At 49.2% G+C, this 7,712-nt stretch overlaps 1 non-coding gene across 1 annotated transcript; it reads left to right on the forward strand.

Annotated features, from left to right (window-relative positions):
- The first annotated feature begins 5,025 nt into the window (after positions 1-5,025).
- Positions 5,026-5,140, forward strand: LOC129114383 (U5 spliceosomal RNA). Its single transcript, XR_008532448.1, has one exon. It is a non-coding gene; the product is annotated as a U5 spliceosomal RNA (small nuclear RNA).
- Positions 5,141-7,712: the final 2,572 nt, after the last annotated feature.

Raw genomic sequence — 7,712 nt, forward strand, 5'->3', positions numbered from 1 at the left:
GTAACCATCCACATGTACAACCCATTTGTGACCGATATTGCTCTAGCAGCTTTCCTTGGGCAGTACGGCGAAGTGGTGACGGCAGCAAGGCACATCAAGGACACCATGGGGTTTTGGACTGGACGGCGGCAGTTTCAGGTGCTGCTAAATCCCGACCCGGAAGGGCCAGGAGGCCTAAAGCACCCTCCTGCCTCTTTTAGCCTTGGTGGAGATCGTGGGTTTTTGTTTTACCCACGGCAGCCACCTTTCTGCAGGAGATGCAGGCAGTCTGGGCACACAGAGGCTGGCTGTAAGGGATCATGCTGCCGCTTCTGTGGACAAACAGGGCACATGGCCAATGAGTGCACAGAACCAAAGGCCTGTCATGGATGCGGAGGACAGGACCACCTGTACAGGAGCTGTCCTGACCGCAAGAAAACCTTTGCTGAGGTGGCCAAACAGTCCGATGTCCTCTACGGAGAAAAGGAGCCAAAAAAGGGACCCAAACATGCCCAAGACAGGCCAGCGCAGGTCGTGACTGGTGATAGCACCTTTGGAAGTGGAGTGGAAGCAATGTTCCAGGGGGAAGTTGCAGCAAGTGGCGATAGAGTGGTCCAGGCACTCACTGACAGCACGGGGACGGGTTTCCGAAACCCACCCCTGGTCCGAAGCAAGGGGCACGGAGAGGCTCGCAGGTTTTTGGGGTGAGGCCCCCAACGGAGTACGGCGTGATCGAGGAGGGGGTACGCAGCAAAAAGTCAAAGGGGGAGAAGAAGGAGGAGCGGACCAAAGAGGAAACAATGGCTGGGAGGAGGGGAGAGGAAGCAGGTCAGCAAATGAGGGCTGCAGATGACGCGGAGGAGGGAGGAACCCAGAAGCAGAGAGCTGGGAAAACAGGTCAAAAGGTTGGAGGGGAGGTGGATGAACAGCATGTGGGAGAAGAAGAGGCCATGCTAACTGCAGGGTTGGGGCTGGGTTTTGATTTCCCCCCCGGCCTGCTCATGCTGTCATCCCCTTTGGGTGTTGATGCAAATGATGGGCCCAGCAGACCATCACCCATGCCAAAGCAAGAGCCCTTTTCCTGGGCTGAACAGATGGACAGGGAGGATTTCTACGATTAGGAGAGAGAGAACCGTTTAAGAAATGGACATTTATAATTTGTAATGGGCTCTTTTAAGGTTCTCTCTTTGAATGTAAGAGGAATGAGGGACCCAGTTAAAAGAAGAGTTGTTTTTGATTTTGTGGACTCACACCATGTTGCCATTTGTTTTTTGCAGGAGGTTCATCTACGGGATGAGGGGGATGTTGGGAATTTCTCGAGGGGGTGGAAAAAGGGCACTCAGTTTGGAGTGTAGGCGGGGTCCATTCGACGGGGGTTGGGATTTTATTTGGCGTTAAAGAGATTAGGCTGGAGTCTTCTTTTGTTATTGTTCAGGGGAGGATAATGGGGGCCGATATCACATGGGGAAGAGCCAAGTTCAGGGTTATTGTAGTTTATGGACCACAAACTGCAACAGAAAGGCAAGACATGGCCGGCCTTATGGTTCCACACCTTGCCACCAATAGGCAGATTATTTTAGGGGGTGATTTAAATGTTGAGTTGGGCAAGGGGGGAGATACCAGCGACGCTTTTATCTCCAACCTAATGTCTAAACATGGTTTGGTAGATGGGGCAAGGGAGGTCAGGCCACAGGTAACTGGGCCCACATGGCGCAACTCAAGGGGCATAGAGAAACGTTTGGATTATGTTTTTTTATCAAAGTCATTGAGCCCTTTGACAGGCAGACTGCTCCCCGCGTACTTCTCCGATCATGATGGTCTTTTGTTGGAAGTGCGCTCATGTGTGCCAGTTTTTGGGCCTGGGTTCTGGCGTCTTAACATCAGTGTCCTGGAGGTGGATTCTTTTAACCAACATCTTCGCTGGTTTTTCAAAGGCCTGGTAGGACTAAGGCCAATGTGTCCTGGAGTGATTGAGTGGTGGGAGGTCGCCAAGGAGCGGATAAAGTTATTTTGTTTACAGTATTGTAAAAGGAAAGCGAGGCTGGCGAAGAGGGAGGTGCTTCGCCTGCAGCGCCTCCTCGAGCTTGAGTATGCCAGAGGAAACTGTGGCGGCACTGTAAATCAGCAAGCTTGTGACTCCCTTAAAGCACAGCTTAGGGACGTCTTTGAGGGTAGAGCCCGGGCATACCTGTTACGGTCACGTGAAATATTCCTTGAGAAATTTGAGACGTGTTCCACTGCTTTCTTCAGCTCAATTCGAGCTGATAGGGCAAAGCAGGTAGTGACCGGTGTTAGGAACAAGCTAGGCAGGGTAGTGTCGGAAGGGGTTGAGATGGTGCATGTCGCCACTGACTACTACCGCACGAGATTTAGGGAGAAAGAGATAGATGTAGGGGGAGGGGAGGTTTTTCTGGATCTCCTGACCCAGCGGGTGCCGATTGACATAGCACAGGCTATGGAGGCCCCGCTCACTCTCAAAGAACTTGAGGGTGCCCTCCATAGAATGAACAGGCGGAAGGTGCCTGGCATCGATGGGCTGCCGGTGGAGTTTTATCTCAAGTTTTGGGATATACTTGGGCCGGTAGTGCTGGAGGTGTTGTCCGCAATACTCCGCACAGGTATGAGGGGAGGGTCTCTGGCCACCGGAGTTATCTCCCTACTGTTTAAGAAAGGGGATCACACCGACCTAGGGAACTGGCGGCCACTGACCATGCTGTGTGTTGATTACAAACTCCTGGCAAAGGTCTTAGCGGATCGTCTGGGCACAGCACTTCCTCATGTCATCCATGTGGACCAGACATGCGGGGTGGCGGGGCGCTCGGTGAGATGGAACCTCCAACTCATTCGGGACGCTGTCGCTTGGGCGGAAGACAGGCACCTGCCACTTATGGTGGTTGGTCTCGACCAGGCAAAAGCTTTCGACAGGGTTCACTGGGGTTTTATGTTTAGGGTTTTGAGCAGGTTAGGCTTTAGTCAGGTTTTTGTAGGATGGTTACGTTTAATGTACACAGGGGTGGGGAGCATGGTTTCAGTCAACGGTCACCTAGGGGATGTTTTCAGGTTGCACTCAGGGGTAAGACAGGGGTGTCCGCTTTCACCACTGCTCTACATCCTTTATACGGAGCCCCTGGCGGCAGCCATTCGGGCTGACCCAGGTGTGAAAGGTTTCCTGGTACCTGGCAGCGGGGGCCTAAGGGTCAAACTGTCTCAGTATGCAGATGATACCACACTGCTACTGTGCAGCGACGCATGCTTGCTCCGATCCTTGGAGATTTTCCAGAATTTCGGCCGGGTGACTGGCGCAAAACTGAATTGTGCCAAGTCCTCGGTGAAGTTCTTTGGGCGGTGGAAAGAAAGGACGGATGTACCAGGGGGGCTGTCGCTCTGCACGGGACCTCTGAAGGTACTAGGGGTCAGCTTTGAGACAGCCCATAGTGCCACGGCCAACTGGACCAGGCGCTTTTTGGCAGTCCAGAAGAAGCTTGCGCTCTGGAAGAGCAGGTGCCTGACTTTCATTGGGAAGGTACTTGTTCTGAAGGTAGACGTTCTGCCATCTCTCCTGTACTTGGCATACATATACCCACTGCCAGCCAGCATGAGGAGGCCTCTAATGCGCCTCGTGTTTATTTTCATGTGGGGAGGAAGATACGAGTATGTGGCGAGGGCCCGATGCTGGCTGGGATTGAAGCAGGGGGAGAGATGTGCCACACCTCTCGCTGAAACTGGACTGCATCTTTGTTTCATTTCTGTTTAGGGAGTTATCCGCTCCAGTTGCGCATCCTTCAGGGCATTTCCTACGACTCTACTTTTCCTATCAGGCCAGGAGCATGTTGGTTTGGAACAACCTGACACCCCGGGTGGAGCAGCAGCCATGGCATTACCATCATGCAGCCAGGTGGCTGAGGGCCCATCCTGAGGCTTCAGAAACAGCAGTCAGGCTAAATCACAGAGTCCTCTACGGGGTGGTGAGACAGAGGGAGTGTGCAGGTCCAGTGATTGGGATCCCGACAGGCATTTGGAGGGGGATCCAGCCACGAGGACTGGACAATGGTCTCAAAGATCTTAATTGGCTGTGCCTCCACAAGAGCTTGCCAGTACGAGCATTGATGCATCGGCATGGTTTGGCAAGATCCCTGAGTGTCCAAGGGAAAACTGTTCGGGGGAGGAGACACTTAGACATGTCATGTGGGACTGTCATTTCGCTGGATTGGTGTGGGCTAGAGCAGCGACATGGCTAGTCCAGCTAGACGTTGGTTTCATTTTAACATGGACAAGGGTGGAAAAAGGGGTGGGTACAGGAAGAAGAAATTTCATCATTTGGTTATTCATCAGCCTCGTAAAGAGGGGTTTGTGGTTGGCAAGGCAAGACCTAGTGAGCAAAAACAGGAACACTGGCATAGAGGGAGTGTTAAAACGGGTTGAACAAGATGTAAAAGGGAGGATTGAAAGGGACATTGTGAAATGGGGGAAGCATGCTGCCTTGGAAAGGTGGAAAGGAGGCTTTGGGTGGGGATGGTAATATCACAAGGCATGGTAAAGGTGCCCTGTTTTTGTTTTTGATGTATAAAGGGAATAATGTAAATTTAGTGTTGTTGTGTTATTTGATTTGAACAAAGGTTTGAAGGTAATCGAATGACTTGTGAACAACAAAACATCAAACTCTTTAATGCAAGACACGAGGCTGTGTATGTGAGTAAAGAAAAGCCCTGTTTACTCCTTAATTGTGCTCTTCCTGGAACCTCATTGTTCTCCCACTCTCAAATCACTATATCCATCAGCCGTGTCTGCTGGGGGAAATTATTTCCAGCTCTGAATCAACAGCGAGGGGGAAGGAAGATAAATACAGCTATTCAGTTTCGCCGATTTGATTGGAGGGAAATAAATTGAAGAATGTGGGAATATTGCCCTCTCGGAAGGAAATGTGGGCGGGAGTAGTGGAATGGGTGTGGCTTGGAATTTGGAACGCGCCACGTCGACTGAGGCTCACCGCGAGAGTTTTGGCTGGGACGACTGGTGTCTCTGGCTGCTCTCACCGGGGGGCGGTACTTACTTTGGTTTCTCTTCATAACGCACAAGTCTTTCGCCTTTTACTAAAGACTTCCGTGGAGAGGAACACCAATGAGTTGAACCTATTTTTGGCAGGCTTTGCCATTCGGCTGAGCCTTGTGTACTTGTCAAAAGAATAGAAGCTGATTTTAACAAGACAAGTGTGCTTGACCTTGTAGGGCCTGTGCGGTTGTGCTAAGCAGCATCCCCGCAATGCCCAATTGAAAGTACTGCACCATGACAAGCGACACGTGTGCCACGAGGTTGACACGGGCAGCAAACAGTTGGGGATCATCGCTTCTCGGCCTTTTGGCTAAGACTGTGATCACTTCCTGCTGGTGGTAAAACTTTTGCCTGTCCGTGGCATAAGTTTGTCGCCGTTAGGGAGGATATTGTATTTATTCTTGCGCAAAACTTTTCAACCACTTTGGTTGCAAATATCTACGCAAGATAACATTGGCACAGAGGGCATCTTACCTGCACTCTTCCGGAAGACCATCTTGACCAGGCCAAACAGGAAAGGGTAATTGAACTTTATTTATTAAGTTATTTATACTTTTACACTTGTAGCACATATCATATTGGTACCTTCTATTTTTTAGCCTTGTTGGTTTCTTTTCAGGAGTTTTAAGTGTTTTATTTCCTTTTATCTTTAACTGCGTGGTGCCTCCACCATGTCGGCCAACCATGCCGGCATGCGGAGGCACCATAGCGTCCGACTCTCCTTTAAAGAAATAGACGGGAAAATTGTGGGCATGTCGAGACTGGACTTTTCCAGGAAGCTTATCCAACAAACTCTCATGTTTAAGCCAGATGACATCAATTGTATTGTGACCCTACCTTTTAACAAAGGATATGATGTAAGCTTTTGTTCCGCCGTTGTACTTAGGGACTTTTGGACACGGTATGAGAACACAAAACCCCAGTTTTCCACATTCAATGTTGAGAAATTGACTGACAATGCCCTTAAAACGGTCATTGTCAGAATGTTCAATGAGACAGTGAATGCGGATGACATTTGTTTGTGGCTGGGTAGATATTGCACTGTTAAAGGCCAGGCTACCAAGATAAGAGATGAAGATGGTATTTGGAATTGCGCTTGGAGGGTCGCCATTCAGCAATGGCAGGACCCCCAAGGCTTCCAGGGCCTGAAACACTTGCCATCTGTGATAGTCCTGGGTAACAACAGGGGCTACATTCACTACCAGGGCCAGCCCAAGCTCTGCCGCAAGTGTGGTGAGCATGGGCACCTAGCAGAAGCATGCAAACAAATTATTTGTGGGAAATGCAGAGTAATTGGGCACACTTTTGATGAATGTACCAATGGCAGAAAGTGCAATCTATGTGGAGAAACAACACACCTCTTCAGGGATTGTCCAAAGTCGTTTGCCAACAAACTGAAGGCGGTAAAAGCAATTGAAAAAGAGAAAGAAAATATACTGAATCGTGGTCAAGAGGACCCATCTGGAGAGTTAATTGAAGAGGCTGGGCTGGGAAATTCAAATCTCCCTCCAAATCCTGTGACTGGAGAACAGAGATCAGGTGAGGAGGGGGAGGGGTCTGCAAATGCCCCACCCATGGAGAGTGGTGAAGAAGAAGAAGAAGGGGCAATGCAGACAGAGGGCGGAGCTCCCTCTAGCGAGGATGCCCCCCTCCCCAATGCCCAGCAAGCCAAGAGGCCTTTATCTGAATTGTCCTCTGAGTCTCCTGGAGTCTCAGTGAAGAGGGGAAGAGCTGGGAACTCCTCAGACAGTTTATCTGTGGAGGAGCCCAGAGTCTTCCCCCCAAATTCCCCAAATGAGGTCTCTTTTCTAAATATAGCTCTGCAATCAACCCCAAAGGACTCAAAACTCAATGCCACATTGCGGCAGAGGCCAACCCCCAGAGTCCGAAGGGGAAATGGAGCCCAACCCCTTCACCCTTCCCCCATAAGAGTGAAGGAAGAGCTCCATTCACAAGACATTGAATAACTGCTTTTTTTTAAAAAAAAAAAAAAAAAAAAAAAAAGACATTTAACACTGAAATGCCATCTTTAGTCCTTTAAAATGTTTTACCTGTTAATTTTAAGCATACTCATGACACTCACTTTCTCTACCATCAATGTGAGAAGTGTGAAATCGAGAGTTAGAGCCCAGACTGTTTTATCCTTTCTTAATTCTTTTAAGTCAGATGTGTTTTTAATACAGGAATGTGGCCTGCCTTTTTATAACCACTACAGGGAGTGGGAAAACCTATGGCCACAAACATCAATATGGAGCGGTTCGAACGAAAATAAAAACGATGGAGTGGCCATTTTAATCAAAAACCCCCTTGTCCAAGTGAAGGGTGGGAAAGGATTTTAAGCTCTTAAATATTTATGGTTTTAATGACAAAAATGACAGGTATGACCTTTTAGAAGACTTGCAGTCCCACATGCTAGGTAGGGCACCTTTAGTTGTAGGGGGAGATTTTAATTGTATTTTTAGCAGGAATGACAGAAAAGGAGCAGGGGACATAAACATTTTATGCACTGACCTTTTATCCCTCAACAGAACGCTGGACTTGACTGACTGGTATGGACGAGCCTCTGGGTCGAAGCTTAATAGAAGCAAGACCCAAGCTCTTTTTATGGACCATGGACAGCAACTTTACTTATCAGTTCTGTTTTTATCCCACCTAGGAAAGTGCTTTTAGAGCTAGAACGAGCC

Source organism: Anoplopoma fimbria, unplaced genomic scaffold, assembly GCF_027596085.1.
Source record: "Anoplopoma fimbria isolate UVic2021 breed Golden Eagle Sablefish unplaced genomic scaffold, Afim_UVic_2022 Un_contig_3702_pilon_pilon, whole genome shotgun sequence".
Classification (NCBI taxonomy): Eukaryota; Metazoa; Chordata; class Actinopteri; order Perciformes; family Anoplopomatidae; genus Anoplopoma; species Anoplopoma fimbria.